This window comes from Choloepus didactylus, chromosome 3, assembly GCF_015220235.1.
Source record: "Choloepus didactylus isolate mChoDid1 chromosome 3, mChoDid1.pri, whole genome shotgun sequence".
Lineage (NCBI taxonomy): Eukaryota > Metazoa > Chordata > Mammalia > Pilosa > Megalonychidae > Choloepus > Choloepus didactylus.
Window position 1 is genome coordinate 215,205,069 of NC_051309.1, and position 10,627 is coordinate 215,215,695.

Consider the following 10,627-nt stretch of genomic DNA (forward strand, 5'->3'; position numbering starts at 1 on the left):
TAGACCAGTCCTACAAGCTATGCTAAAGGAAGCTTTTCAGACTGAAAGGAAAGGACACCAGACAGTGGATCAAAGCAGCATAAAGAAGTAAAGACCTCTGGTAAAGGCAACCGTTTGGGTAATGATCAATTCCAGTATTACTGTATTGTTTGTTATGTAACTCCACTTCCTGCTTCATACAGGCGCTAAAATGCAAATGCATATAAAGTATGATAAATTGATGACTTTGGACATACAGTGATAATTTGTGTAACACATACATGATAATACATAATTTGTAACAAGTATCAAAAAACTGGGGGGATGGAGGGGTTTAGGAACAGTGTATATGTGTGTTATTGAAAATATGTTGGTGTGATGGCTCAGAGTTGTACTTATCCAAGAAAAAACATGTTCTTAAACTTAATCTATTTCTGTGGGTGTGAACCTATTGTAAACAGGACCTTTTGATGAGGCTACTTCAGTTAAGGAGTTGCAAACTTCAATCAGAATGGATCTTAATCCTACTACTTGAGTCATTTATGAGCAGAATGAAATTCAGACAGAAATGGAGAAAGACACAAAGGGAGCAGTTAGCAGCTGAACATCAACAGAAGCCAGAAGAGAATGGAGAGGAAGGGTGACACTGCAATGTGTCTTGCTATGTGACAAGCTTAGGACCAAGCAACACCAGCAGCCAGCCCCAGAATGCCACACTCTTTGGGGAGAAAGCATCATCTTCATGGTGGCTCGATTTGGACTTTTTCCTAATCATTGGAGCTCACAGAAGAAAGAATCAGTGACCTCAAAAGACAAAACAACTGAAATTAGTCAAACTGAAAGCAGAAATAAAAAAAATAATTAGAAAAGGTAAGAAGTGGCCCAATGCCAGGACCCCTCCTAAAAGCCCATAACAAACCTGCTGCACTAAGGGGTCATGATTAGCCCTTCATCCCTGGCTCCTGCAACAAAAACTACTCCAGGGCAGAAAGCTTCAGGGTGTCCCATCCCTAGTAGGTGGGCATCTGCAGAATGAGAGGGCCACGAAGGTCCAAATTCCCACAAACAGGGCAGGACACAGTCTAGCACTGTTCCAGCTATTGGCCAGCAAATTTGGAGTGTTGCAATATGAGGTTTCAACCCACCTGACCCGGCACTGTTATGTGATTGCCTGGAATTAGCAGAGAGCTTAGAATAACCAGCCTGCTGAGGGCTGAGGGTAACAGAATGCCAAACAGCACCATCTGCTGCAGGAAAGGAAGTGCACCTTCTGCAAGACATCCAAAGGCTTTTTACCTGACCCTGTCTCCCCAGGGTACTATGGAGCTACACCCCCTTCATGGGCCCCATGCCCTGCCCTGGTTGGGTAATACTGATAACACAAGTGTCAAAGAAGATCATTAACAGAAAGCCAACCAATCACAAACCTTAGAAAAGAGAGAATCTGGTCTTCAGAGTAGACTTACCAAGACAACCTGATGTCCAAGCCACACTAAGAAATAGGAAGATATGGTTCAGTCAAAAGAGGAAATTAAAAAGTTAGAGGAGACACATAATTTGGAACAACCAATCAATGATGTTCAAACAATCTCCTAAATCAATTCAAGGGACTGATTTGGGATGCAATGATTTATATATGTCTGGTAGGTGTAATTCTTTTATCATATTATTTAGGATCACTATTTCCTTGATCCTCTGTCTAGCTGTTCTATCTCTTGAAGACAGTAGTGTATCAAAGTCTCTCAGTGTTAATGTACAAACATCTATTGCTGCCTTCAGTTCTGCCGGTGTTTCCCTCATGTACTTTGGCGCACCTTGACTGGGTGCATGGACACTTAGGATTCTATCTTCTTGGTGGGTTATTCCTTTTATCAATATATAGTGTCCTTCTTTGTCTTATGACATCTTTGCATTTCAAGTCTATTTTATCTGACAGTACAGCTACTCCTGCGTTTTTTTTTTTGTTTGTTTGTTTGTTTGGTTGGTACTTGAATGGAATATATTTTTCCTTCCATTCACTTTCAACCTATTTGTATCTTTGGGTCGATAGTGAGTATCTTGTATATAGCATAAAGATGGATCATATTTTTTGTCCATTCTGCAAATCAGTGTCTTTCTTTTTATTGGGGAGTTTAATCCATTAACATTCAATGTTATTACTGTAAAAGATGTCCTTGCTTCATCCATTTTATCCCTTGGCTTTTATCTGTCAGATCTAGTATTTTCCTCTCTTTTTATACTTCGGTTACCATTACTGGTAATCATCTTTTCTATTTTCTCTGCCAAGTCTCTCTTCTGTCTTTCATTTTTCAGGCAACAGAATTCCCTTTAGTATTTCTTGCAAGGAAGTCTCTTGTTAACAAATACCATCAGATGTGTTTATCTGTGAAGATTTTAAATGCACCATCACTTTTGAAGGACAGCTTTGCTGGACAGTAATTCCTGGCTGGCAATTTTTCTGCTTGAAAACATTAAAAATATATATATACCATATCACTACCTTCTTGCCTCCATGGTGCCCAATGAGTTGTCAGTGCTTGGTCTTATGTGACTTCCCTTCTAAGTTGTGAATCACTTTTCCCTTTTTTTTCAATTTCAAAATAGCATTATTATATAAAAAAGTAAAAATCCAGCAAAACTAGAAATAGGATATATTTTCCTGGGCTTTCACATTTGTTGATTTTTATTTACAAACTCTTTTTCAACACAACTTATAACCTCATCCTCATTTCCAGTCTGATTATACAAGTGCTAAGTGGCAGAAAGGTCTGAAATAAATACCTCAAAAGAGAGGGGAAAAAAGACAAAGCTGTGAAGCTAAATGCATGCAAAAGTTTCTATGAAGGTGGGGGAAAGTGTCTTAGAAATAAACTAGAGGAAGACAAAGTAACTGGAAGGTTTTATCTGAAGTTCTTTCAGTCATCCTTGTCCTTTGCTTTGTGTTTAAGGATGCACGTGAACTCAATGTAGTTGAAGGTCCCCATTTTGTTGCTCAGCACTTCTCGGTACAGCTCATCCACTTCCTCATCTGTAAACCAATCCCCCAGGGTTGTCAGCAGTTCTCTCAGGTAATCCTCCTGGGTGGTGCCTGCTGCTTCTTCATCAAAGCACACAAAAGCATTTCAGATGACATTCTCTGGGTCTGTGCCATTTCACTTCTCACCAAACATAGTGAGGAACATGGTAAAATGTATGGTCCCTGGAGCCTCATTCATCATAGCCTCAAGGTGTGCATCCACTGGATTCTTTCCCAGAGAAGCAAGCATGTCACGCAAATCTTCCTTGGTGATGAAACAGTCTCTGTTCTATTCGATCATGTTGAAAGCATCTTTGAACTCCTGAATCTGTGACTGGTCCAACATGGCAAACACCTTGGATGCTGTGCGCTGAGGGTGGTTCTTGGTGGTCTTGTTTTTTGCCTTTTTGCTCAATATGGTGGCTGCTTAATTCTGTTACAGAGTCCAGAACCAGGCTGCCCTGTGTGAGTCCACTGTTGGTGGCAAGTGAAGTGGGGGGAGCTCCCAGCACTTCCGGTCCTGGGGATGGGTCAGAAGTCACGGTGGATCCAACTCAGAGCTAGAGGAATGGTGTTAGTTTTCTCACTCCACACTGATACCAGGTGTGTCCACCGAGGAACTGGGCTAAATGAACCGAGCGAACAAAGCACAGGTTTCAGTTTCTGTGGTTTTACTTTCTTTGCTTGTTGGCACCCTGTTCCCCCACACTCCCCTCCCCCCCAGGATTGTCCTGGTGGTAGATCTTGCAGCCCTTCCATTAATCGCTTTTCTCTTAGAGCTCTAGGAGTCTCTTCAGTGTTCGATATTCTAATTACTAAATGTATGGAGTGTATTTATTTGGATTTATTCGATTCTATTTGGACTTCATTAGGCTTCTTTGATTTGCATATTTATGTCTTTAATAAGAGTTGGGAAATTTTCACCGATTATCACCTGAAATAATCATCCTAGACCTTTACTCCTCACTTCTTCTGGGGCACCAATGATTCTTGTAATTGTGTGCTTTGTGTTGGCCATCATTTCCTGAGATCCAATTCAATTTTTCCCATCTTTTTCACCATTTGTTCTTTTGTGCACTCAAATTCAGGTGCGGCTTTCCAGTTTGCTGATTCTTTCTTCTGCCTGCTCAAATGCTGTCGTGTGTCTCTAGTACATTTTTAAGTTGATCTACAGTATCTTTCATGTTTGTAAGATTTGCTATTTTTCTATTTATTCTCTCAAATTCTTCTTAATGCTCATCTAACATTTTCCTGATATCCTTTTTCTCTGTAGCCAGCTCACTGAAATTATTTTAGAAATTTGTCTGAACATCTTTTATTAGTTTTTCCAAATTCTATCTTATCTGGCTTTTTACTTTGATCATTTGGCTTGGCCATATCTTCTTTCTTCTTCACATGGTGTGTGATTTTTTGTTGGTTTCTTGGCATTTGATTATCTTGATAAAGTTATTTTGAAAGTTGGTGAAACCACTTATTAATGTCAGGTTAGGTGTGAGGGAAGGAAAAACTCTCTGGCAAGGATTCAGTATCAGCCTTGATCATGAACATGTACTTTTCTCTCTCGGTCTCCTTCTTCCATGGACAAGGCCAAGAATCCCAGAAGTGATTTCTCAGTACAAAGGGGCCGGTTCTGCTCCCTATTACCCCAAGAAATGCAGTTTCTGCATGTGGTGGCAATTTCTGGTATCAGAAGATCAAAATTGCAATGGAGGAAGGTAATTCCATTTGTCCTATAATCCATGCTTCTTCACCATTCTCCATAGTGCTGGGAAAAGATGCTGCTTTCTTCATCCACAGTAACCGGATATTCTTTCAGACTCAGGCTGGGTATTTTTAAAGGAAAGCTGTCCCACAAATGAGATGTAAATTGTTTCTGTGAGTCTCCAAGATGGAGGAAGGATATGACTTCCAGCTGCTGAGAAAGACACAAGGAAACATGGCAGCCTGATGATAAAAAAATGGAAAAGTCTCCTCACCCAGTCTTGAGGAAATAGAGTCTGCAAAAAGTATATCAGTAATCAAGTTTTATATACAAAATGAAATGCATGAATAATGAAAGAAAAAAAGTTGAATTCCATTAAATAATTTCAAAAAACCTTCTCTTCTTCAAAAGACAAATCACAGACTGGGAGGAAATATATTAAAAACACTTACGCGATAAATAATTTGTATCCTAAATATCCAAGGAAACTTAAAACTCAACAAAAAGGAACAAACAACACAATTAAGAAATCAGTAAAAGGTCTGAACAGACACTTCACCCAGGATGATATCCATGTGGAAAATAAGCACAGCAAAAAATTCTCATCATATGTCATTGGTGAAATGCAATTTTCAAAAAAATGAGGTAGTAGAGTACTCCTAATTGAATGGAAATCCCCAAAACTGTCAAATCCAAATGCTGGCAAGGATGTGGAGAACAGGTACTCTCATTCACTGCTGGTGGGAATGCAAAATAGTAAGCCACTTTGAAAGACTGTCTTGCTAAACACAGGCCAACCGCACTACCCCAACATGTGTGCTCCTAACTTTTTACCTATATGAGTGGTAATCATATGTCCATATGAAAAACTGCACAAAAATGTTTGCAGAAGCATATTCTTAATTGCTGAAAATTGGAAGTAATGGATATGCCCCTCAGTGAATGCATGGATAAACAACCTGTGGTACATCCTTACAATGGAGCATTAAGCAGTGATGAAGAACAGAAAAAGCCCTCCAGTTCCTCTTTTAGTTCCTCTTCCTTTTTCACACAGCCATATTGATGCCCAGGAAGAAGGTGGCAGCAACAGTCAAGGAGGGGCTGAGCTAAGGCAAAGACATGGATTGGGCTGGGCCATAGAAGCATGAGCAGCCCACACCCTGCAGGAACAGGAGTAGAGGTGACAGCAGAGTTGACCAGGCTGGTCAGGGACTCGATGTGGCCACAGCACGGGAAAGGTGGGTGGCTTGGCTCTGGTCATCACTGAGCCTGAGCACACCAAGGAGTGCATCACATTGAAGGGTCTAAGTGTCAGGGGCAGCTTTTGATTTTTGGGGCAACCAATGGGGACTTGATCAGTTGAAAAGAAGTGCCACATCAACAAGCTGCTTACTGCAATCTTGGTCAAAATTTTGGGGAACCCCAAAGATATGGGTTACTTGTGGGGATCCAGGTGCAGACAGTGCTTTTGGATTTGTTTTCTACCAAGTCTCCTCATCAGCACAGAAGGGAAGCTGTTGAACTGGAATTGAAATGAGAATGGGCACCTGAATCATGGTGATATCAAGAGAGATGAAGCCCCCGAAATCATCCAGAATCTCAGACATAAGGTGTTTCGAGAAAAAGATCCTGACCTTGACAAAAGGGCTCTACATTATCATTTTGAGAGAAAAAGTTGGGCATCTGGGTCTCAGAAATCAGACAGATGCCAACCCAGCCCTGCATAATGTACAAGGGTCTGCCACTTACAAAAATGGCCTCCGGGTCTGAACTCAGAATGACAGTGGACTGCAAATGAAACCTCTATCTCCTTTGGAGGCACTGAATATGGCCAGATAGGACCCAAATCTGATAGGAAGTTCATCATGCAGGTGCAGGAAACAGAATAGGATTGCAATGGTTCCCAGTGAGTAGCCATCTTCATCCAGGAGACAAAACATCAAATTTTTCCATTCCCAGTTGGAGGGCAAAATGTGGCCACTGGTCCCAATCACACACAAGTGCTATATCCTCAGACATTATGTCTTATCCTGGGTGTTTGGTGGCTATGGATGCCTGGGCCACACAGAGAAGGCAGAGATGGACCTAGACCTAGTAAATTTGTTTGACTTTGCTGTTCCTGGGGAAGCCCAAGTCTATGCTGGCTACACCTGCCCCAGTCAGTAAAATGGGGGGTCCATTTTCCTGGGAAGCCATGAGCACCACTCATGAGTCCACAGTGCTCCCAAAAGTAAGGCAGGACATTTGTGCTAGAAAATACAACACCTTGTTGCAGGAAGAGCAGAATTCAGGCTGTCAATGAGGGCACAATCAGCTGGGCCCTCTCCAACATTTGGGGAGCTGGGTTAGGGGATCACAACCCCAACTCTGCCATCATAGCCCAAGAGGGGATGACACCCGACAGCATTTTCACAGAGCAGGCTGCCATGGGCTACTCACACTCCTTGGTGGTAGTGAGAGATGAAAATGAAACTGAGAAGGAGAACATCAGAAAATACCAGAGCAGAACCCTCAAATCCTCTGATTCTCCCTCCCAGAGTCTTCCTCCAACCCCACACCTCAGCAATTCTCATGTCCATGTGCATTGTGTGGGAAGAGAGACAAGAAACTTTAAAAAGCAAATGTCAATTGAACATACATGTTTGTTAAGACATCCTTAGGTTCCATATATAAATGGCACAACCTTCACTATCTTTTAAAGACAACTAATGTTAGAGAGCCAGAAAACACCTATGCCAAGGGAAAGGGAGCCCTGAAGACCAGCTGCTGTCTCTGCCAGATGAGCAAAACTGGGGGGCTGTGGACTTGCTCAGAAAGGGGGCTTTCTTTCCCTTTTTCCCTCTCTAACCCTGAGTGGCTCAGTGGGGAAAGCCTCAGCCATTTTCATTTCTCAGCCCTCTGACCCACACAAGGGTGGAATTAATAGCCAGAGAGACAAAGGAATAATTCAAATGCAGAAGATAGTCCCCTAGAGAATGCATCTACCCTAAGAGGAAGGAGGTGGGGCCCAACTCAGACCCCAGGGCCTGAGGGAAACAATCGAAACACCCCAAGCAGAGAATTATAGGGGCTACACTTCCTTATACCAGTTGGGAGCAACAGGCTGACAGGCACCACTGATGGGCAGGTTAGGAAAAGAACAGTGGCTACAGACCCCACAGAGAAGTCTGTCAATCTTCTAAGACATATCTCATGGAAACTAGACACTGAATCTAGCCCGCTTTTGAGACACGAACTAGTTCTGGTTTGGGAAAATATGATTGGGGTAACCAAAGAAACCAGATGCCTAGACAACAGAAAACTACAAATTATACTAGGAAAAATGAAGACATGGCCCAGGCAAAGGAAGAAACTTACACCTCAATTAAGATGCAGTTGTGAATACTATTCACTTTAATGAAACAATCAATTAAAGATCTTCAAAGAACTATGCTAAATCAATTCAAAAACTAAGTCAGTGACTTCAGGGAAGATATGGCAAAAGTGATGGAGGATATTAAAAAAACACTGGGTGAACATGAGGTAGAAATCAAAAGTTTGAAAAAAATAACTGGCAGAATCAATGGAAATGAAAAGCACAACACAAGAGATGAAAAGCACAATGAAGATATACAACAGCAGATTTCAAGAGGCAGAAGAAAATGCTCAGGAACTGGAGAAGATGACACCTGAAATCTTACACACTAAAGAACAGATAGGGAAATGAATGGAAAAATATGAGCAATGTCTCAGGAAACTGAAGGACAACATGAAGCACATGAATGTACATACCATGGGTGTCCCAGAAGGAGAACAGAAGGGAAAAGGGACAGGAGCAATAATGGAGGAAACAATCAATGAAAATTTCCCATCTCTTATGAAAGACATAAAATTACAGATCCATGAAGCACAGCATACCCCAAACAGAATAAATCTGAATACACCTACATCAAGACACTCAATAATCAGATTATCAAATGTAAAAGACAGGAGGCGGGGCAAGATGGCAGACTGGTGAGCTGTATGTTTTAGTTACTCCTCCAGGAAAGTAGGTAAAAAGCCAGGAACTGCGTGGACTGGACACCACAGAGCAATCTGTCTTTGGGCATACTTCATACAACACTCATGAAAACGTGGAACTGCTGAGATCAGCGAAATCTGTAAGTTTTTGCGGCCAGGGGACCCGCGCCCCTCCCTGCCAGGCTCAGTCCCGGGGGAGGAGGGGCTGTCAGCTCCAGGAAGGAGAAGGGAGAATTGCAGTGGCTGCTCTCATCGGAAACTCATTCTACTGATTCAAACTCCAACCATAGATAGACTGAGGCCAGACACCAGAGACTCTGAGAGCAGCCAGCCCAGCAGAGAGGAGACGGGCATAGAAGGAAAACAACACGAGAAGCTCCAAAGTAAAAGCAGAGGATTTTTGGAGTTCTGGTGAACACAGAAAGGGGAAGGGCGGAGATCAGGCCTTGAGGCGCATATGCAAATCCCGAAGCAAGGCTGATCTCTCTGCCCAGGGCACCTTTCCTTAATGGCCCTGGTTGCTTTGTCTATTAGCATTTCAATAACCCATTAGATCTCTGAGGAGGGCCGTTTTTTTTTTTTTTTTTTTTTTTTTAAATCCTTTTTGCTTTTTCTAAAACAATTACTCTAAGAAGCTCAATACAGAAAGCTTCAAAGAATTGAAATTTGGGCACGTCAAGTCAAGAGCAGAAATAAGAGAGCTCTGAGACAAAAGGCAATAATCCAGTGGCTGAGAAAATTCACTAAACAACACAACTTCCCAAGAAAAGGGGGGTGTCCGCTCACAGCCACCATCCTGGTGGACAGGAAACACTCCTGCCCATCGCCAGCCCCATAGCCCAGAGCTGCCCCAGACAACCCAGTGTGACGGAAGTGCTTCAAATAACAGGCACACACCACAAAACTGGGCGTGGACATTAGCCTTCCCTGCAACCTCAGCTGAATGTCCCAGAGCTGGGAAGGGGGAGCAGTGTGAATTAACAGAGCCCCATTCAGCCATCATTTGAGCAGACTGGGAGCCTCCCAACACAGCCCAGCAGCCCAGAACTGCCCTGGGGGGACGGCACTCACCTGTGACATAGCACAGTCATCCCTCAACAGAGGACCCGGGGTGCACAGCCTGGAAGAGGGGCCCACTTGCAAGTCTCAGGAGCCATACGCCAATACCAAAGACTTGTGGGTCAGTGGCAGAGACAAACTGTGGCAGGACTGAACTGAAGGATTAGACTATTGCAGTAGCTTTAAAACTCTAGGATCATCAGGGAGATTTGATTGTTAGGGCCACCCCCCCTCCCCGACTGCCCAGAAACACGCCCCACATACAGGGCAGGCAACACCAACTACACACGCAAGCTTGGGACACCAATTGGGCCCCACAAGACTCACTCCCCCCAAAAAGGCTAAGCAGGGGAGATCTGGCTTGTGGAGAACAGGTGGCTCGTGGACGCCACCTGCTGGTTAGTTAGAGAAAGTGTACTCCACGAAGCTGTAGATCTGATAAATTAGAGATAAGGACTTCAACTGGTCTACAAACCCTAAAAGAACCCTATCAAGGACAGCAAATGCCACGAGGCCAAAAACAACAGAAAATTATAAAGCATATGAAAAAACCAGACGATATGGATAACCCAAGCCCAAGCACCCAAATCAAAAGACCAGAAGAGACACACCTAGAGCAGCTACTCAAAGAACTAAAGATGAACAATGAGACCCTAGTACGGGATATGAAGGAAATCAAGAAGACCCTAGAAGAGCATAAAGAAGACATTGCAAGACTAAATAAAAAAATGGATGATCTTATGGAAATTAAAGAAACTGTTGACCAAATTAAAAAGATTCTGGACACTCATAGTACAAGACTAGAGGAAGTTGAACAACGAATCAGTGACCTGGAAGATGACAGAATGGAAAATGAAAGCATAAAAGAAAGA

At 42.7% G+C, this 10,627-nt stretch overlaps 1 pseudogene; it reads right to left on the bottom strand.

The window, feature by feature from the left end:
* Window positions 1–2,868: 2,868 nt before the first annotated feature.
* On the bottom strand, window positions 2,869–4,372 carry LOC119530645 (annotated as a pseudogene).
* Between the last annotated feature and the right edge of the window lie 6,255 nt (window positions 4,373–10,627).